The sequence below is a fragment of the Hippopotamus amphibius genome, chromosome 6 (assembly GCF_030028045.1).
Source record: "Hippopotamus amphibius kiboko isolate mHipAmp2 chromosome 6, mHipAmp2.hap2, whole genome shotgun sequence".
NCBI classification, from domain to species: domain Eukaryota; kingdom Metazoa; phylum Chordata; class Mammalia; order Artiodactyla; family Hippopotamidae; genus Hippopotamus; species Hippopotamus amphibius.
The window spans coordinates 105,356,264-105,379,094 of NC_080191.1; the positions used below are offsets into that span (position 1 = coordinate 105,356,264).

General features: G+C 39.9%; 1 long non-coding RNA gene across 1 annotated transcript; it reads left to right on the forward strand.

Annotated features, from left to right (window-relative positions):
* Positions 1–257: 257 nt before the first annotated feature.
* On the forward strand, positions 258–16,317 carry LOC130855932 (uncharacterized). Its single transcript, XR_009054395.1, has 3 exons — positions 258–399; positions 14,186–14,248; positions 16,247–16,317. It is a non-coding gene; the product is annotated as an uncharacterized LOC130855932 (long non-coding RNA).
* The last annotated feature ends 6,514 nt before the right edge of the window (positions 16,318–22,831 follow it).

Here is a 22,831-nt window from a genome sequence, read left to right on the forward strand (position 1 = left end):
CCGCGGGAGCCCGCAGCCGCCCGGGCGCGCATCCAGCCGCAGCTCCCGGGCCGGGCACGCTGCGCCCGCAGGCTCGGCGGTCCCCGGGCCGCCGCGAGAAGCTTGTGCGGCGCGGGCTTGGTCGGCTGGGCGGCGAGGGCCCGGCCCGCCTCCCCAGCACCCGCCCCGGCTTCTCCCCCTGGCGGTGGAGCCTCGGCGGCCGCCGGCGACACGGGGCGCGCTGGAGCCCGAGCCGAGCCGAGCCCGAGCCGCCACCACCGCCGCCGCCGCCGCGCGCCGCTCCCAGGCTCCCTCCCCGCGCGCCGGCCGGGCTGTGGGGGGCTGCGGGCCGGAGCGGTGCGGGCGGGCTAGGGGCGCGCGCGGCAGTCGGCGCCGGAGACCCGACCCTCGGCCGCGAGGGTAAGTGTGGGCGCCTGGGGGTAGCGCGCGGCGGTGCGCGGCGCGGTCCTTGACGCCCGCCAACCCTGCCCCCTCACCTCTCCCGGGCCCCCAGCGCGCGCACCCCTCCTCCTGCCGCCTGCGGCTTCCTCTTGTTGTTCGTTGTTTGGCTGGGCTTTTTGGGGGTGGGGGGAAGGGGGTGATTGTAGCTGTGCCAGCGGAGGAGGAAGTCAGGTGAGAGGCCCCGACGCACCCCCCCCCCCCCCCCCCAGCACCCAAGCCGGCCTGCTTGGGGTGGATCGCTCCCCACTAGGGGCATGTGGGCCGGTTTTTTCTCTTGTCGGTGTTCGGTCGAGACGATCTTTCCTAGAGGGCCTCTTTCCCTTCTAACCTGCTCGGCTCAGCGCCCTTCACCCCACCCTCGCCCCTCTCAGCACCCCATCCAGGAGCGCTGCACCCCATCAGCGGAGCACGTGGTGGAAGGAGGAGGAGGAGGGGGCCCTCTTGCAGACCCCCACGCCGCGCCCCTGTTCATTTATTTACTATCCTTGCGTTGGCAGCCGTACTTCTTTTCAACCCATTGGCAAAAGACGCCTAAACTGAGGTCTAGTTACTCCAAAAAGCGGGAAGCGAAAAGGGCAAGTGAGGAGGATGAAATGACAGATGCCTCTGAGAGGAGAAGGGGCGAGCGAACCTTTCCAAAAGGGGACTGAAACTCCAAACACCTCTGCAAGATGTGGGTGACTGGAGATTCAGGACCCCAGGCTAAGGAGAAACTGGGACTCGGTTAACTTTGCTTGCTTTTCCTGCCATTCTTACCCCCAGCTCTAAGGGAGCTAACAGGTCTTTTGTGTTGTGTTGTCTTTGGGGAATTCTCACTAAGTATGACAATAGAAAATTACTACTGTTTACTCAAAGTTAAGAGAATGGCAGAAAAAAAAAAAACATGGTCTTTACTTTCTCTCTTGCTGTGTGTGTGTGTGTGTGGTTGTTAAGTGCATGGCTTGAACTACAAAACGTCAGTTTATAACAATAAGGACTGTAGAGGCGCCTTGGTGTATTTTTAGAAGCTGCACTTTCTTGAGTTCCTTTCACACAAGGCTCGCTCTCTCATTAAGCCCCCATAAATAATTGTAGTTAGAGAGCAGGAAACTATGGGAGCAGGAGGGAGACTGCTAAAATCTCCATCCCGCCAGCGCAGAGCACTGTTTGCAGTGAAGTTCCTGGAAAGTGGCTGTGGGCTTGAGAATTCAGTTTTTCCTCAAAGCTCTGTTAGGTCCTCTTCTGTCAGATGTCTATGAATAAAGCACGCTGGGAAAATCCTGATATCCGTGCCGTCTTATTTTATCTTTCACACAGTGGTTGATTCTCCTTTCAAGTCCTGGTAACAGCACATCAACTGTGCTGTATTTTTGTGTGGTTTTTCTAAATAAAGGAGAGTACCGCCTGCATTCACCCTGGCTTCTGATATGCGCCCCCCCCCCCTTTTTTCTATCAGTGGGTATTGGATTCACTGGAATTTACCCGTCTTTTTAAGTTGATTGTTATTTTATGCAGAGTCCAATTCCAAAAACATAAGAATGTAGAAAGTTTATGAATTAGCATTCTTTTAGAGAACTAGTCCCTCGTTTTTTTAAGACACATGTGCCCACCTCAACTCCTGGTTCTAAGGCAAAGCAAAAAGATGTAAATGATTGCAATGAGCAAAACAAAATAAAACACAAGTTTTCATTCCTGGACCACTTTCTGCCTCCACAGGGTCCAAGAGGCACCAAATCTTCCTGCCTTTATTTACCAAAATGCTGAATTGCCTAACTAGTACCAGTATCTCCATCTGGGAATGACATCAGGTTTGGAATGGAAAGAATAAATTCTCAGTCTTTAATTACTGCTTATTAGCAATTTCTTGTAGCAGGGAGCTGATTCCCCAATTCTGAAAGCCTGAAATGAAGCTTAACAGAAATTGAAATATTAAAAAAAAAGGATTGTTTATCTCCCTTACACACTCTTATGTACTCACCCACTCCCCCAAGTTATCAACCAAGCCCCCAGAATTTAAGGTATGATAAGGTCCTCTGCATTAAATCAAGGGAACATTTTGCCCCAGTTCTTTGAATTTGCTTTCCTCTTGCAAATGGTCTTATACAGAGAACTCACAGGCACTATTGTAATATAGAATTATGTAATGATGGGTACAGTGCATGAAATAACATGTCTTGATAAACTCTTATGTAAACCTTGCCCCCTGGCGCATAGTAGGAATACATTAAATACTTACTGGATTAAGAAGTTAATGAAATATTGTAATTGGCCACAAATTTAATAGTACAAGTCTAAGGCTTTTTTTTTTTTTTCAGAAGGAAAAATCATTTTGCCTGAAAGTTTTAGAGTAATACATTTGTGCTCCTAGATTTTTTTTTTAAGAAGTCCTAACCTAATTTAAATGGTTGAAAGACAAGTAAATCCGAAACATATCAATTGGTCAATAATAATAGTGTCAAAAACTGATTGTTTTCCTAGAAGAACAGACAAAATATTGCCTACTAAATAGTATGAGAAAGATGCAAAGGAAGAATAAAACATTATGGGCCTGCAAGGAAGTTATTTGCTGGGAAAATGACATTAAAATGTGAAAAGACAACTCAGTGGTTTGAGTCAAAAGAATATTTTTTTAAAAATAGATTTTTTTTTCTTTTTTAGACCAGAGGAAATAGACATCCTGAAGTTCCAGGTTGGAAGGTATTTTTAAAGTTAATTTGTGGAGTCAAAACTTCAGGGGCCATCACTACAAACATCCTGAGTGAAGGGGAACTCACCACTTACCTCCATAGAGGCAAGGATTTTATCAACAGAATACTTACCACAGAGTAGAGTTCAGTGTGTGTTCTGTGAATAATACCCTAAGTAGTTCATTCCATCTTTGTACACTTTGTACATCTTTTTCTTAGATTGTACAGAATCAGTCTTCCTAAAACTTCCAGCCATTAGTCTTACTTCTGCCACTTGCAGCAAAAAAGAGCACCATCCATTGTTTTAGTCAGCATGGGCTATGCTATGCCAGAATAACAAATAATTCCAGTCTGCAGTGACCTATAATGGCATAGGTCTTGGTCATCCAGCAAGTCCACTGCAGGTCAGCTGGTCCGTTCCATGTCTCCTCATTCAGGGTCCCAGGCTGATGGTACCATTGCCACCTTGAATGTTTCATGTTGCTATGGTAAAAATAAAGATCACTCTGGAAAGTCTCGTGCTGGTATTTAAATGCTGCGGCCAGAAGTAACACACCCATTTGGGCCTGCAGCTTGTCGTCCAGGACTGATGACATGACTCCATGGAGTCATCACAAGAAGGCCAAATAGAGCAGCCTGCCTCGCGCCCCATCGGGGAGAGGTACGGCACACAGCACTGAAAGCTGCTGTGTTCATAGTGACGCGTGTCCACGTGATCACCTCCCTAAATGAGTTCTTCCTGCCACTCTGTGGCCCAGATGGTCCACTCCTTGGGGTTAACGCTGCCAGAGAGACCACCAGGTTAAAGGAAGACGTGCTGTGATTCCTTTCACCATCTGCTCTCTCAATGCAGCACTACAATCTACCCCTCCCCCCCACCCCTCCAAAAAATATGGTGCCCCATCAATTTTAAGTCACTCTTCATGCTTGTTTTCCTGGACAGGGTACAGTGAACAGGAACTTTTAAGAACTGTTATCTGAAGATGTCACGATCATTATCAAACTTTGAAATTTGATCTGGGGGTCATTACTTCCCTTATTTTAAATGTCACAATCTTGTGACGCAAATAAAAAATCCTCTTGGAAGTATTCATTCATGCTTTGTTCATTCAGTAAACATTCATTGTGTACCTACTATATGTCTGACCCCCTACTAAGGATTGGGGATATGGAGGTGGATAGAGTCCTCCTTCTCAAGAAACACATTTTCCAACTAGACAGACAGAATTTTGAATTCTTTTAGAATTGCAGTGCTAATACAGGCACAAAGTGCTACGGGAACACTTGGGTAGAAGCAAATAAATAACACTCCAGCAGGAGTCCAGCATGAGTCTGGGTGCTGAGGATGACAAAGCTTGTCATTTAGGGAACTACAGAGAATTCCGTGGCTGGAACATGGGGTCTTTGCAAAAGATGAAACCAAAGAGCTTTAAATTGTGAAGGGCCTTGAAGATATACTCTATAGAGTTTAGACGTTATCCCATCCATCAAGGGATTGCAAACTCTTATGTCTACCTTGGTCCAAGCATGATCGAAAATGAACAAAGCAGACGGAGTTGAGATCATAAGCATTGGTAGGGACTGGCGCAAGTAGAAGAGATTCTCTGCCTAAATGGGATGGTCAGTGCCAATGGTGCTGAAGGTCAGCTCTTCCAGCTTTTAAAGAGAAGCTACTGATTCAGATTTCTATGAAAAATTGAAATATTAAATGTTGAGTACTTATCCACATTTTAAAGAACATGTGGGGGGAGACATGTCTACAGGTCAAAATCAGCTTAAGGACCTCCCTAATCACATGTATCCTACTGCATGAGATGGAGTCATTCAAGCTTCTAAGGATGGGATAACAGCATCAGATTTCTTTAGAAAGATCACTCCCATGGCAGAATGGACAGGAAAATCCTGGAGCCAGGAGGGTCTAGTTAATACTCCATAATCATCTGAGCAATGATGCAAAGCCCTTGATACCACTGCCCATTCTATAGGACACGACTTTCCATGTATATAGGGGGTACCCAATAAATATTTGCAGAGCTAATGAATGAAAGAGAAGAAAACTAAAGTTTTAGAAGGGGGGGGCACGTATTTTGAGTACTCCTTATGTTATATGCTTCCTTTGTGAGACTTTATTTTTCAAGAGCACAATGATCTTTCTTTTTAATGACTTTTAAAAAAATTTATTGTTGTTATATAACAAAGGGAGTCCAACTCGAGGATGGAAGATGCCTTAGAGGACTGGGGTGGGGAGGGTGGGGGGGACTCGAGGTGGGGGGAAGTCAAGGAAGGGAGGGAATACAGGGATATGTGTATAAAAACAGATGATTGAACTTGGTGTACCCCCCAAAAAATAATAAATAAATAAATAAAATTAAAAAAAAATTTATTGGAGTATAGTTGATTTACAATATTGTGTTAGTTTCAGGTGTACAGCAAAGTGAACCAGTTATACATACACATGTATTCACTCTTTTTCAGATTCATTTCCCATATAGGTTATTGCAGAATATTGAGTAGAGTTCCCTGTGCTATGCAGTAGGTCCTTGTTGGTTATCTATTTTTTATATAGTAGTATGCATATGTTAATCCCAAACTCCTGATTTATCCCCCCACCACGTTTCCCCTTTGGTAACCATGTTTGTTTTCAAAATCTGTGTCTGTTTCTGTTCTGTAAATAAGTTTGTTTATATTATTTTTTAAAATTAAATTCCACATATGAGTGATATCATGTGATATTTGTCTGTCTTTCTCTCTCTTAATTTACTTCACTTAATTTCCATTGGCAGATGAATGGATGAAGAAGATGTGGTACATATATACAATGGAATATTACTCAGCCATAAAAAAGAATGAAATAATTCCATTTGCAGCAACATGGGTGCACAAGGATCTTTCCTTGATCAAATGTAATTTTTCTGTATCACTCTCTGATAAATATTATTGTTTTTTTTTTTAAACGCATAAATCATTCAGTGCAGGACACAGAGATCAGCAGGCATCAGAATATCTATTGTCTGGGACTAAACTTCCTGATCCTTTCACCTGATTAAGGAATGCCAGCTAAACAGATGGATCTTGTACCAGACCCTACAACTGTACTCTTGGGCTCTGTGAAACTACAGAGACCCATTTGTATAGCTTATTTCTTTCTAGTGAAAGCCAAATTCTTTATTACTATCCATCAGAGTATATTATGACTCAGTCTGTCCTATAACCATGTGCCTAAGAGTGTCTCAATGATGTTAATTTTTCTAATAAGAAAAATGAGTGTACTGAACGCTTATTTTTCCCAGCTCTTTTCCTGCTTTGAAACCATACTTGCCTGCCATTCCACAGTCAGCAGTCTGCAAGAACACCCCACACTCTCCCATAAACTCCTATAAAACTTTAGAAACACTGGGTATTCATTCATAAGATGTGTGATTGGTTTCTTGTAGGTTCTGTTCCCATGGGCACATCCAGCTTTTCAAAGCCACTCAATTCACTGCACAATCAAATCTTTAAATTCTCAACAACTCACTTTACAAATTGTCGTGTTTTTTTTGTTTACTCAACTTTCTTGAGGTATAATTTCTCTACAATAAAATTCACCCTTTTTATATGTTCCCCGAGTTTTGAAGACAAAGGAGGAGTGTGAGCAAATCATAATATTTTAAGTGAACTTCAGAGTAAATTAATAGATATAGGCAAAGCAGCCTTGGGTGTCTGACTGCCTGGATTCTAATCCTGGTTCAGCTACCTGTATGACCTTGAGCAAGTCTCCTAATTTTCTGTCTCACCTTCCTCATCCTTAAGGTGGGGATAATAATTGTACCCACCTCCTCTAGAGAGTAAAGGCCCAGTGTTTTACACAGCTAGCACTCAGTAAAGGCTAACAGTTGCTTCTTTTGTTAATGTTGTTGTTGTCATTATGATTCTGGTAGAAAAGAAATCCTGGGATCTAAACAAGAATAGAAAATGCATTGACTGGAATGTAAGAGGGCTAGAAGCAAGTCCCTCCTGGGTGACTTGCTGCTTGCCAGGGGCACACAAAGACGGAGAATAATGATGGCCTCTATTTCTGGAATACTTATTTTTTACTTAAAGATTTTGGAAGAAATTCTTTTTCTATTAAACCAATTATACATGCACTGGAATTGACTGCAATATTTTGCATGCATTTTTAACAAAAACAAGAGTCTTTGAGTCTTGGAAGTAGGGTGGGGGGAGCTGCATGGGGACTGCATTTACTTCATTCTTTTGCACCTTCTCCTCTAGCGCTTTGATGGAAATGTTTGCAAATTCCAGATCAGCCGCACTGGTAACATTTACCTAAGATTGTTAAAGTACCTTCTATTTTTATATGCTGTGAAGGCTGCCCAAATGTAGAATCTCTGCCATTAGTCAATGTTCACATTTTAGATGAAAAATATGTTGAAGTACGGAAGAAAGGTATTATAGCAGAAGCTAGGGAAGATCAAGTCACCAGGAAGACAAGAGCAGAACTGAATCCTACTTCTGATTCTGTAACTGATCTGCTACTTTGTTGACGTCTTCCCACCCAACCATCCCATGTACCTGGAATAAATATGTGCTATTGAATGATCTTGGGAAAGACACCTGGTCTTTATTAGTCTCAGTTTCCTAATCTATAAAATTAGGACAGTAGATCGCAAACATTAGTGTGTTTTGGAATTAAATAGAATGTTTATTTACAATGCAGATTCCTCAGCTCCATGTCCGTAAAAATCAGATTCAGTAGAAATGACCTGGGATCCAGCAATCCACGTGAATTTAAGAATCTTGGGCTGTAAAGGGCAGAAATCCAGCTCAAAAAACAAGGTTTTGTTTCACTGTTTATTCTCCCTGCTACATACATATTCTCACACACACTCACATAAATTGGAAAATACAGGGTAAGGACTGCTTTAGGTATAATTAGGTCTAGCTGCTCAAATAATGTCCCAACTATCTCTTTGTTCTGTTTTCACTTTATACTCTCTCTGGTTGTCTCTTTACTAGAGTATGGTCATCCCTCCAGGCTTCCATTCTTCTGACATAGAAACACCAGCATAAAGAGCAGTCCTCTTTCTCAAAGTTTCCAGCTGAAGAATTACACCTGGTTGTGACTGGATCAATTTGCATCCTGTATCCAGACCTGCACTCATCACCCTGGTCAGGGCTGCAGTTCTTTGACTCACCAGCCTTGGGTCAAACGCCCACCTTGGATTTGAGAGTGTAGCCACCCTACCCAAATCAGATAGTCTGGGAGTTCTCCAAGATACATTGGGGATAATTTTCTAGAAATAGGGAAAATGGGTGCTTATTAGCCCAAACTGTAGGTTTCCATCCACTGTTGTACATTTTTTAGAAGTATTTAGATGAGAAGGGGCCAACTGCTCTGTTACAAATGGATGACCATTGTGCCAAGATATTGAGGCCTTCAACCTTCTAGGTGACCCAGCAGGGCCTGGGAAAGGCTTAGGATGATGAGAGTCCCTGAGCCAGTTGCCTCATCCGTTTACCCCAGTGTATTTGGCCAATATTAAGCATTTTCTGTGTGCGTCATGAAGATGATTTATATGCAGCTCACCTGTGACTTGCAAATTGAGGATGAATTTTGAGAATCATTCACGCTTTGAAGTCATCTCAAACACAATAATATTGTTATTCTAGGATCTTCATGAGATAACTTGGAAGTTGGTTTAGGCAATTGAGAGGACAAGAATAGCTCCAATGATGGTGCAAAGAAGTGGGACAGACAAACAGACAAGCAGGACCAGCAGTTATATCCTACTTTGACTTGGTTTTCAATTTGGCTTTCTTTCATATTCTTGGGCAAATATAGTCTCTTCTGTCTAATGGATACAGTTCTAGTCTAGATCTCAGTTAATGATTGGAGCATAAATGGATGCCCTTTATACAAACAGTGTAAAGGGGTAAGCTGGCTACAGCATAGAACAGAAAACTGAGTTAACTGTTGGTCATCAGATGTGTTTTAGGTGCATTATGTGCAAGTTCATGGAAAAAGTGCAGTCTAATGAATGGACTACCAGCTCATTCTTTTGTTAAGTGAAGAAGCTACTATGTTTTCTTAAACTTATTAGTAAGATTAGTAAAATAAAATGTCTACCCCTTCATTTTAGTATTGTCATTGGTTTCAGATGGCCTCTCCATGCCCTCCCTCCCCATTTTCATCTCCTCCAAAGCAACCCAATGTACCAAAGAAAGTATTTTCAACACATGGTGCTAGAATGACCAGACATCCATAGAGAAAACAAACAAACAAACAAAAAGCCCTTGATCCCTACCTCACATCATACACAACAGTTCATTAGTAATGGATTATAGCTATAAATGTGGAAGCTAAAACCCTAAAGCTTTTAGAGTTTTATGTTTTAAAACATAAGTTGAAGATAGACAAAGGTTTCTTAGAGAATCCATGAAAGCAGTAATGGTAAAAGAAAAAAATAGATAAATTACATGTTAAAATAAAAAATTTCTCCTCATTTCTAAGGGAAAGAGGGAGAGGAATGAAGCCTGGGAATCCATGATTAAACAATCATTGCCATTAGGAGGATTTCCTCTCTCATGCATTAGTTCATGTTGTTTTGACTTGTAAGTGACAGAAGCTGACTCTGAGCTTAAGCAAAAAAGGAAAAAGCACACTGGGGCTTTTCATGGAATCCAAAGTCAGGGGTGCAGTGGGGCCTCCGGAACAGAAGTACTGAAGTGCTAGAGGGAACCCAGTCAATCTTTTTTCTCCCTATCTCTTCTTTGTCTTTCTTCCTATGGCTGTCCAGCTGCTATTCTCCTCAATTACATAGCAGAACATGGTTGCAGGTTGTTCTTGAGCCATGGATGTTCCAATGAAGCCATCCAGGACTGTCTTTCTGTCTTTCACAATTCTCAAGGAAGAGTCTGATTGGTCCACTTGGGTCTATGACCACCCTTAATCCAATAAACTGACCAGAGAAAGGACAACATTTAAAGAAATATAGCAGCTCCTTTTATCTATGAGAATGTAGGGTGAAAAATTGCATTCTAGTTGATATTCACTCCATGTTTCCTCTTTATTGGACAAGAGACAGTTTTGATGAAAATTGTGTACTTGGTCAGTTTTTAATGGCTACAAGCTTTGGTGTATTGATATACTATCTCTTCAGTTATCTAACCTCAGCATTTCTGCATTTCTACAAGTTGACTGATATATATTAAGGACTATGAACAAAATTAGTCCATTTTTAAAATGGGCAAATTTATTTGTGAATTATTAGCCAAGATCTATGCAAATGCAGACATGCTTTGTTCTAGTCTGGATATACAATAAAATTAATTTAAATAACTTTAATCAGCTTCAAAAACAGCAAATTTCAAGACAATTAGGTTAACTTTAAGAACTCATATTTATTGAGTTAACAGATGGTAAATTAAAAAACAATGAAGTTAATTTTTTAAATCATTCATTGGATTAGAAAAACAGACATTTAACAAAACTGTTTTTAAGCTGATTTTTTTCATGCCAATATGCATATTTTAAGATTCCAATTTAGGGGACTTCTGCTGATACACCAAATGAGTTGCAATATATGAGTACACTCTTCTACCAAATTTCTTTTTTAAAGGCTTTAAAACCATGTGTAAAAGATATGCATTGACAATAAAAATGAGAAATAAGCATATTCCAGATATTAGAAGGAATGAAGGGTCTATTTTGTCACATTCATACTGTAGCATGTTTCTGTGGCCTTCTGTGTTGCTGACCCTGACACATCTTGGGAGTTGCCTATGCTAGCAAAGTAGAAGTTACTCCTAGGCAGAATTGCATTTCTGCATTTTAATGGTCAAACATAGGACTTCCCTTTGATGTCTTCTTGGGCCTTGTGCACCAATGACTTGAAATATATGAGCATCACAAAATATTCTCCTTTGTTCTTTTTTTTTTGTTTTCTCCTTTGCTTTCTTTGTAAGTGCTAGAAGCTGACTCTGTAAGCTTATAAAAAAAGGGAATTTCTTGGAAGTATTGAAGGCATGGGAGCTTTTCCTCTATAGATGGAATTGGAGATAACACCACTGATAAATTAAGGTATATCATTTGCATTTTACTGGCTATTGTTAGTTTTAACATGATGGCCTATTTAGAATTAGAGTTACACATGTGGAAGCAAAATTATTCCATAAAAACAGTTGGAATAGATTTGCTTGAATGGCTGGTTGCTCAGTTGGTGTTATAGTCCTTTCCTTACCTTGGTTAGTTGCAAACTGTAATATAACTTATTTCACGGTCCTAGAAACTCCTTGTCTAAAATGTAGTCTTACTTTACATTGTAAGTCTAACATTACTTGGTCAGTAATGTTGAGAACTATATTTACTGATTTTGAAAGAAAAATTTATTAGTTGTAATTTGAGTTAAAAACAGATACAAAAGCACATTTATTATTGAAATTACTGTAGTAAAAAATTATCTTATTATTGTGCATTTGAAACTATTTGGCCCTTAGCCCCTTTTCTCCTTGAAATAATTGCTTTTATAATAACTTTTTGATAATATGAGGCTTCTGAGGAATGCAATTATAACAATATAGCAGGACAGACTGTATTGTTTTTAATTAAACAATAATAGGTAAAAATAAGAATAGATTGTGACTAAGTAAAATATTCAGTAGGTGAAATTTCTATTTTGCAGAAGTAGAAATGAGGGATACAGAAGAAAAAACTTCATAACTAGTCTAAGCATCCAAAGAAAATGAATAAAAGTTAAAAGCATAAGTTAATAAAAGTTAAAAGGAAATTGGGCAAATTATGGAGCTCTAACTTAGAGTGTAAGCTCCTTGAGAGCAATAAACATCTTATTGTAACCCTACCCCTAACAGAGTGCTTAACACACAGTATATATTATTAGTATTTGGTAAATATTTCTTGAATTTGTGAATAAAATAATGGGTGTTCCCCTGAAATAGAGCAGGTGGATCAGAAATAAAAATCAAAGATATAACAGAAGAAAACTTTCTATATTTAAAAGCTGTAGTGACAGTGTAAGATTTCTTTTGGGCAAAATTAAGTAATAGAGATAAATGTCTGGTCATAGGCTGGCAAATTTTTAAATTTCTAGAGCAAACAAAATTCCTGCAAGTATCTAAGAAAAAAAAATATATATATACACACTCATAGATTGCCTTCATATTTCTTATATAGAATAGGAACTTTTTTAAGACCATGGGGCAGTTTCTACACAATTTTAGGAGAAACAGGTTTGATTCTGCAAGTTTTATGCCTACGCAATTATTGGCTTATGTGTAAAAAAAAAATAAAAGAACATTTTAAAATCTGCAAAGTATCAGAAAATATAACAACTTCAAGGATTTTCTGTAAAAATTGTGATGAGATAACTTCCAGATCACTATGAGGTAAGACAGTATAAAAATTCAAGAATAGGAAATTTCAGGGAAAAAAATTAGTTCTAACTAAGCATTGAAGGTAAAGACAAAGTAATAAATGAATGAAGTATAGTGAATATTGAGGTGAGTTAAGAATCAATGCTGATGGCTAGATTATTTTTTTTTTACTAAGGAAGCAATGTTTTCAATAAGATAATTCTGAGAAAGTGGTTCTAAAATTTTTAAATGAAGAGTCTGTAACTAAGGATCACAGTGTGGAAAGAGAAGATGGAGAAAACAAAAGAAGCGTTAAAAGTTTTGCTTTCTTTTTAAATCATTAGGTAAGAATGTACTTAAGGATAGTTGCGAACAATTTCGTATATGTACGAATTGAATGGGAAACAAAATATTTGTTTTATAAATAACTGTGGAAGATAAAAGTAAAACATAGTCCATGCAAAAGATAAGATGGAAAGGAAACAATAAGGAATTATTGAAAAGAAGAAATTATAAAGTCCAATTATGTGAGGTTAGTAGCACTATTCTTCCATTTCTTTTCTTCCATTCTCACGTTCTCAAATTTTCAATAATATGTGTTCTTTATATTCAAAAATATTTACCATGATTTAAATGTAAAACACTTATAGAGTTTATTGGATAAGAGCCTGGCTCTGGAGCCCGGCTGCCTATGTCACTTTTTGGTGTGTAACCGTGGGCAAGTTGTTGAACTTTAATTTCTAAGTTTATCCTGCAAAATGAGGATAATATTAGTATCTACCTCACTGGGCGATTGGGAGGATTAAATATGCTTTAAATGTATTTAGAACACTGTGTGGAACTTAAATATGTAAGTATCCTCTAGTATTGTTATTGTTATTTTACAAACAAACTTCATTGCTTTACAGCTCCTTAGTGACCAGACAAAATGACATTTCCCTCTAACTGGTGCTTGGATAGCACACCCATTAGCAACAAGTTTCATTTCTGTATATAGATTATACTTTGTCCTTACTATGAATTTCCCAATGCAGAGATTTCTAGAAACCTACCTACTATTGGTTGAAGGGACACTTCTGAATTCTTTCCAAGAAGCATTGACAGAAATCAAATGTCTGTGTTTTTTATTTTCAAGAAGCTCAGTCTCTGCTTGTGTCATATCTCTGAGGACATGTACATGAGCAATTGAAACTGCCCATTGAAGCCAATATTACATTAATTTCACCAGCCCTGAATTAGAGAAAATATTTATCTACTTCCCCAATTTTCACCCGTCTCTAGATGCGTGACTTTTTTCCAGCTCCCTGATCTGACAATAAAAAGCTGTTTAAGAAACAGACATTTGTTGTGACTTGATTTTTTTGAATTGAACACCCCAGGAGGCCTGAAGATATGCTTTGAAACTTTATTCCACCTGACAGATCCAAAAAGTGTGGAAGATTTTGGTAGAATTTCTTTATGACTTGAAACAGTTTCACTGAAATAAAAAGCAAAAACAGCATAAAAAACAAAACAAAGAAACCAAACGACTGTTAAGATGCCAGGATTTATTGTTAGCTGTCTTAATGGCTAATGAAATGATAAGACCTTATAATAACCCCTGCCAATTATCCTGACAAATGTTTACCAGGTAAAATATTGCAGTACCTGTAAGAGGAATGGATGCAAATTTGTATTTTATGAATTTGGAAGAACAGTCACTTTTGATGTGTCTATTTGGTTTTCAGGATGTTGCTGGCCTCTGCTCTTCTAAGACTTCAGCTGCAGAACCCACGCGTGAACCCTCCTAGGTGAGGTAGCTGTCCCCTGAATACCATCTGTCTCTTACCTGCCTCTCTCCAGGCCTTATGACATTCATTAATAATGTCCTTTGGTTAAACTCCCTAATAATTCTCAGCTCTATAAAATGGTAAATGTCTAACATATTGTTTTAATGTCTGAGTTTTTCCTGTTTGCTAAAGTTATTATTCCTTTGGGGGTGATTCATGAAGCATCTCTAGGTTTATCCACCGCCACCCCCAGTTTGTTCCAGGATTTACCCCAAACTTTTCACACTCCCTTTTCTAGTAGTCGTGTTCCATTAGAACATAATACCACTTGTTAAGACAGATTTACTAAGTCAGAAGGCAGCATTTCACAATTAGTGATAACTGGCCACATGAAGAGCAAGAAAAGAGGAATAGAAATGGTAGTAGTGAAATTCCTTTCCTCTTCTGAAGAAACGGATCAAAGAATTCACCCAGCAAATGGTGCATCAAAGACAAGTCAATAATATGGTGAGAGACTATGTTACTAGAAGGTGATCTCAAGATTATTACTATATTTTGAACTAGTTTCTTATGCAGATAAATGCTGGACAATTTCTTATTGTTATAGTATAATTGGAGGTGATTTCATGTGTTCATGTTACCACATAAGATAAAATGGAATTGGGAGTGGTCCCCTCTCTAACAGGCCATCAGTGTCTGAACTTGGGGAAAATTCCTAAACAATCCTGGGCTTCAGTATCTCCACTTGAAAATAGGAACAATGGTTTTTATCCATTAGGTTATGAGAGCAAAATGTCATAACGTAAATCACCTGGCATCCAGCAATCAATTAATGCTAGTCCTCCTCATCCCTGTTGATGGAGATAATACACAGCTGTTTTCAAGTATGTTCTTCATTGATTATCTTATGAATATAACTATTGACTCAGAAAATAAGTGAAATTTTCATCGCTCCAACCTTCATTCCTTTATTCATTTCTCAGTACTTTAATGAGCATCTGCTGTAAGATAAGAACTTACTGCTTTGGGAGACAAAAAGGAGAGTGAGGTATTAATCCTATTCTCCAGGAGATTGGGGTCTAGAAAGCAAAGGTTATATATATTTTTAAATGCCAGTAGAGAGACAAAATAAAGTACTATCACTATGAGAAGGAGAAATTATTATTTTTTAATTGAAGTATAGTTGATTTACAATGTTGTGTTAGTTTCAGGTATACAGCAAAGTGACTCAATTATACATATACATACATACTCTTTTTCATATTCTTTTCCATTATAGGTTATTACAGGGTATTGAATGTAGTTCCCTGTGCTGTACAGTAGGTCCTTGTTGATTATCTATTTTATAGTAGTGTATATATGTTAATCCAACCTCCTAATTTATTCCTCCCCTCCCCTATCCCCTTTGGTAACCATAAGTTTGTTTTTTATGTCTGTGAGTCTGTTTCTGTTTTGTAAATAAGTTCATTTGTATCATTTTTTACAGATTCCATATATAAGCGATATCATATGACATTTGTCTTTCTCTGTCTGACTTCACTTAATATGATCATCTCTAAGTCCATCCATGTTGCCGCAAATGGCATTATTTCATTCCTCCTATGGCTAATATTCCATTGTATATATGTACCGTATCTTCTTTATCCATTCCTCTGTCGATGGACATTTAGGCTGTTTCCATGTCTTGGCTGTTGTAAATAGTGCTGCTGTGAACATAGGGGTGCATGTATCTTTTTGAATTAGAGTTTTCTAGAAGGAGAAATTATTTTAACTAGGGTTATCAGGGAGGGCTTCATGGAGGAGGTGGTGTTGGATTGGGCTTTAAAGAAGGGGTACAATTTGGATAGCAGGGATGGAGGGGATACCATGAGCCAACACTGAAGTTGTGGAATTGAGTGGAAAGAATGTTGGCCTGGGACTGGGAAGACCTGAGCTGGCATTACTTTGGATGAACCCCTCCCCCTTCAATTTCTTCACCTGTGGAATGTGTACAATGATCTGTGCCCATTGGTCTTTCAGGGCTCTGGAGAAGATCTAATGGGAGCTTGAGTGTGGAAGCTCTTTGGAAACCATGAAGCACCCTGTAAAAGGGTAAATTTTCTCTTATACCATAAATTTTGTGAGGGTACTGGACAGGGCCAGTCGTGTTGGTCTTTAAAAAATGTTTGATGGAAAAGTTTTAAAAATAAATAAATTTGAAAATGCTAAAAAAAAGTGTTTGATGAAGTTTATCAAAAAAATCATATTGTAAACCTTAAATATTTACAATTTTGGTCAGTTATATCTCAGTAAAGCTGATAGTGGGGGGAAGTTTGATGAAGTAATGAACCATTGATTGAATGAATGAATCCATGCGTGTTTTGGACCGAATGTATATCCCCCGCAAATTCATATGGTGAAATCCCAACCCTCCATGTAGTGGTATTAGGAGGTGGGGGCCTTTGGGGGTAATTAGGTTTAGATGAGGTCATGAAGGGGGAGGCTCTTAGAAGCAGCAGAAGAGACACAAGAATACAGTGAAAAAGTGGCCATCGACAAGCCAACAAGAATGTCCTCACCAAGAACCAAACCTACTGGCACCTTGATCTTGGACTTCCAGCCTCCAGACCCATGAGAAATGAATGTCTGTTGTTTAAGCCCCCCAGTCTCTGGTATTCTGTTATAGCATCCTGAGCAGACTGAGACAATGAATGAGTGAATACACAAATGAAACAAATCAAAGGCACAGAGGAGGATATAGTATGAACAGGGCTACCTTTGAAAACATGCACTATAGCTGGGTGTTAGGAAAGCAGTCTGTGGCTGGATGGAGTGGGTCCGCTAGGCTGGTGGTTCTTGGAGTGGGGTCTGTGAACCAGCAAAATCCAAATTACCTGGAAACTTGTTAGAAATGCACATTTCTGGGCTGCCACCCAGGCCAACAGAATCTGAAACTCAGAGGCAGGGCCAGCAAGGTGTGTTTTAGCAATCCCTCTAGGTCATTCTGATGCATCCTAAAGTTTTGAGCACCACTATTTGTTCTAACATGGGGAGTTTGGAAATGCTTCTGCGGGAAATTCAGTGTTAATGAAGGTGGTTAGCTACGGACGGACATAATCAGAGCTGTATTTCTACGATGATGAATCATGAAGTTGTGCCTAAAAGAATTCATGCCTTCAACATAGAAAGAACAATTGGAAATACTGGAAAACATGTATTTGCCAAGCCTCAGAGTTGAAGATTTTGGTATTTCCTAATTGCAGATAACATCCATCTCATCACCTAAGAAGCAAAGCAAGATAGGCCTTGCTCTCAGGCACTGGGCAAACCTGCTTGATCTGCAGAGACTAGGAGGGATGAGAATGTTTATGTGAAAGCAGAGGAGAGAACTGTCAGATATGGACCCAGCCAATCTCAGAGAGGCCTCTTAGTTCTGACCAACTGTGGGGAAACATTAACATGGAACCTTCCAAACCAAGTTAAACAGGCACCTCTTCCTAAGTCTAGGCTAACTAAATACACAGGGTACAAATGCAGTTCTGTCTTCAGGGCTGGCAGAGACAGGTCTGCCAAAGGAGAGGGCATTACATGGAGGAGAAATGAAGAGCCTCAAGGGAAAACATTTATCTTAAAAGCCAAGAAGCAAAACTCCAAGGGTCGGATGGGAGGGAGTTGGGGAGAAGCAGAACGAGAGCTGTTCGGAATGGTTTTGAGGCTGCTAGGATGACCAGTCATCAGGTTTGCCCAGGACTGTGGGTTATCCCAGGACATGTAGTGGTCAGGACAATCCCTGTCAAACCAGGACAGCTGGTCACACTGTGACGACACTCCCTCACCTGTGTTCAAGACATGGTGAAAGCAGAAAAACCACTCCTCTAAACCTGTTTCTCAGAATAATTGTCTGCAGATGCAACAGCAGCATCACCTGGGAGCTTGTTAGAGATGCAGCTCCTCAGGCTCACCGTAGACCTGCAGGATCAGACCTGTCCCAGAACAAGAGCCCTGGGTGATTTGCATGCACATCGATTTGAGAAAGATGGCCTTAGAAGATTCTGTGAGCCCCACGTGGCATCTCCCTAGTAAGACAATGTAGCACTGGTGGAAAGCAGAGGGAATTTCTTGGCTGTGATATGGCTTCTGTCCAGGTCAGCCAGATTCTAAGCCAAAACCATATTAATCTTACCTGGGCAGGAACAGAAGCATCAGAGAAGTTGAGATGCTAGGGGTACCTGGAATAGACAGCAGAGAGGACACAAAGCAGCCAAGAGGGCCTCCTGAGCTATTAATAATGGTAATTGTAGGGAATGTGAGGGAAGCCAGAAATCCAGCAATTGTGTGGTGAGAGCAAAGCTGAAGAAAACACTCTTCTTTTCCCATTACTGTGACCCTTTTTGGTAAAAACAGACTGCAGTGGGCTGGGAAATGAGTGATGCTTGGAAATGTGGAACCACAGCCCTATAGGTAAGCTCATAGAGAAAGACCAAAAATTATCACCCACTAAAAGTAGTCCGGCTTTAGTATTTGCGTATCATTCCCATATGCAAAGAAACTTGAGTTTTCTTCCTTTTTCCTCTCCCTGGTCTGATCTTTTCCATGGGCTCCAGCTCTGCATTCTAGCAGGGATAATTTGCACTTAATCGTGTTTCATTTTCCTCCAGCTTGAACATAATTCTTTCACTTAAAACATTCTAACCAGTGGCTCTTAAATGCAGATGTGCGGCAGAATCACCTAGAGGGCTTGTTAAAACACAGATTGCTGGGCCCACCCCCAGGGTTTCTGATTCAGTACATTGGGTGGGGACTTAGAATTTGCATTTCCAAGGAGTTCCAGGATGACACTGCTATTGTTGGTCCAAGGAACACACTCTGACAACCTCTCATTCAAACTACTCAGCATTTTCTTCCCATCCAAAGGTGGTGATTTCAGAACCATCCCCTTTGAGATGAATGCTTCTCAAATTGATTGATTTTTCCAATGGATTATGGATCCAATACATGGTCTTCCTGTGTAGGACTAGGATGCAGCTTGTGCCACAAGCACCTGACCATGCCAGTTCAACACAACTGAACTGGTCTATATCTTGTTCAACAAGCCCTATACACTGATCACATGCTAGAATGTCAAGGCAATGTCAATTTATGATCAAAGTTTCTAAACATGAACTCACTTGTATTTATCTCACCTCAGATCAGTAATAGTTAGTGGACCGGCACTGTCCGTGGACCAGATTTTGAGTAACATTATTTTGGATGACTCAGTCTCTCAAATTCTCTTCCTCCCTCATCTTTCTTTTCCCCAAGATAGCATCTGGGTATATGAGGGGAGTCTTTTTGTATCCTTGTGGCACCCTTGGATTATGCATTGTTCTCTGAAGATTCTAAATCTCCTCTCTAGAAGGGCTGGATTCATCTTCTCCCTGGAATTGGGATCACTGAAATGAGACTAGATTCCACCAGTCTTTCGGGATGATGTGTGCCAGCCACTTCTGTTGCCATAACCTTGAACATTTCCGCTTGTATCAAAGTTCCACACCTCCCCTCACCCCAACTTGTGGCCCCTTTCCCTGTCTCTAGACCTCACTAGTCCACCAACAGTCTCACTGGAGATGTGGAAAACTCCCCACTGGAGATGTGGGAAACTCCGGAGACCCTTGCTTCCCACACAAAAGCCACGAGGAGACAGGGTTGCTTTCTAAGTTCTATACACCTTCTGCAGCCACCTCTGCATCATTGCTTCTGAGCCACGTGTGGTGTGGTGCTGGACCAAATGCTCAGAATCCTCTAGAAGCAGGGACATGCTGGAGGGAGCTTGCAACTTAATTTTCCAGGAATTTTGCACTCCACCTGTTAAACAGAGCCATTATTACAGATTAAATAATATAAACATACCTTTAAACAAATTATATTAAAAGCCAAGGTAATTGATACTCAGAATCATCACTTCCTGTTTAATTTACAGGATTTTACTATTATCTATATTTGTTATAGGTGTGTGGTGGAAATACTATGTAACAGTGAATTACCTACCACGCAGTTCTTCGCAATTCTGTTCAGTAATGTTATGTTGATAGTTTCAAATTGCCCAAGGCAGGAGTATTTACACCTTGGAAATGAACAAACATTATAAATCAGGGCTGCACCCTGCCACACCTCCACCCTTACCCCTAACCCCAAGGCCAGTTATTAAACATTTACCAGCACATCACTGCCTAGAGCCTAAATCTGGGAAAGTGACCCACCAACCCAATGGCCTCTGCTCACACTATACCTATCTAGATGTTACAAAGCTGCCCTTGCCCTGAAAATTAGCCCATAAAATTGTGTGTGGAAGAGATACTGAAAACTAGATCCCTATTAGCATCTTATCTATTTACCCTACTTCTGTCTCTCCTCTCTCCCTACCATCTCTTGGGACCAGAAGGAGCAAACTTCTGGCTTTTTATTTCCTCCACATCTTATCCTTATACATTAAGGATACCATTCATGGCCTAACGTCACCTTTCTGGTATTCTTCCCCCAAAACATATACATTTAGTCTTATTGTGAGAAAACATTAGATAAACTCAGATCGAGGGACATTCTACAAAATATCTACCCCATTCTTTCAAAACTGTAGAGATCATGAAAGTCAAGGAAAGACCAAAAAATGATCAGAGCTTGGAGGGGACTAGATTCAATGTGATATCATGGACTGGACCCTAGAAAAGAAAGAAAATTGGTAGAAAAACTGGGGAAATCCAAATAATGTCTGAGTATGGTGTCAATGACAATTTCTTAATTTCAATCATTATGTGGAGCTGGCAGAAGGGTAAGAATTTTCTGTACCATGTTTGCAGCTCTTCTGTACATATACAATTATTTCCAAATAATACCAATGAAGGGAAAACTTCACAGTCTAGGTCATAGGTGGAATAGAGATCGTTTCTATTCTGTGGAAAAAATTTACAATCTGCAGTCACCTGCTTCATGATATGATAAAAGGGGGAAAGACAGGGCTAGCAGAAAATCTTCTCTTAATAAAGCTTAGCTTTCAAGTCTTTCATCCTTAGCACAATAAAACATTTTATTTTGGATGTTGTAGGCTGAACATTAACTCTTTCTCTTTTTCTTTACAGTCTTGCTGTAACAAAAGTAATCCCCATTCCCTGAAAGTCAGACAATGAAGGAGGTCATGGACATAAAAAGTAGATTAATGTAAATTCCCAGATGATGCCTTGCTGCTGGTCTCCCAGTAGCATGAGTCAGGGCTCTTTCTGGGGTCTCTCTTTCTTCCCTTGGCACAGGAAGCATCAGGAGAGTGCTTACTGGCCAGAGGCTTAAAGACACATGTGAAATGCACAGTACCTGTGCAAGACCAGAAATAAAACAAGTGAAGCAAAGAAGAAACACATGAATCAAAATATGACATCATTACACACACTGAGATGGAGTGAAAGATGGACAATCCCAGCATTCACCGGATATTAGTGAAGCTATTTTTGAAGTTTAATTTGAAGCGCCAAATAAGAGTCATTGTACCTAGTTATAGCCTTTCACTAGAAAGAAGAAATTCAACATTTTCTATTAAGGAGGAACTAAAGCTCTCAAAAGTACTCAGCTGTAAAGTGCCAATTTACACAAATCTCTTTCCTCCTCCAAAAGTTTCTAATGATTATGGTTTCTGGGAAATAATGTATCATTTTTTCAGTGCACACTCAGTCTACAAAAAAGCTCTTCCAAAAATTTAAGCTAGGAAAACAGGTAATTTGCCAGTATCATAGAGAAAACTCACGCCAGTTAAAAAACATACATTTTTAGAATTTGGAACATTACAAGGAGAGTAAAGCGTTTTGCATGCATGTGTGCATGTTTTTACCCCCACATTATTAAGAGCTTCCAAGGTGTAACATGCATTTACAGAGTCACTCTCCTAGCATTTAAACTGTGAGGCATTTTTCTAGAAGATTCGCTCAGTCGTCCTGCAGGCACTCTGGCAATCTCATATGTGATTTATAAACATTGTGATGTACTTGCCAGAAGTGGAACTGACTTTGCTAATCACTTATCAGTTCTTTTAACCACTACGTCTTTGTTTAAGAAGCCACGTTGCTTGTCTTACCAATATATATTATCCAATTTGCAGAAACTATAAATTAATATTGCAAACAGCAAAAGGAGATCCTATGTGCAGATTCCTGCATTCTGGTGGGCACAGTTCTATTTAGGACTAATGGCTCTTTCTTGCACTATTGCCACTGCCAAACAGACTGCTTTTGTGATCCTTGGCTTTCTTCATGTCTCTTTGGGGATCAATAGAGTGTTTCTTTTTTCCTAGACGCCAACTTCATCTCCTTTATACTTTAAGAATTCAGTATTAGTTTAAGAATACTTCAAGAATACAGTATTAGTTTAAAGGCCTTTTCAAGTTAAAGCAAACTTGTAGAGATTTAGTCGCCCATGATGGATTGATGTTAGCCAAGTAGAAAAAAAAATGTAGGTTGACTTCATCCTCTGCCTTTCAGATCTTTGAAGGGGAAAAAAAGCAGACTGTTTTTGAAAACTGTGCAAATTTTTGAAAGCAACTTAAGCTACATTGCTCTTCAGGTGTTTAGCTGTAGAAATGGGGAAGTGTATATATCAGCTACT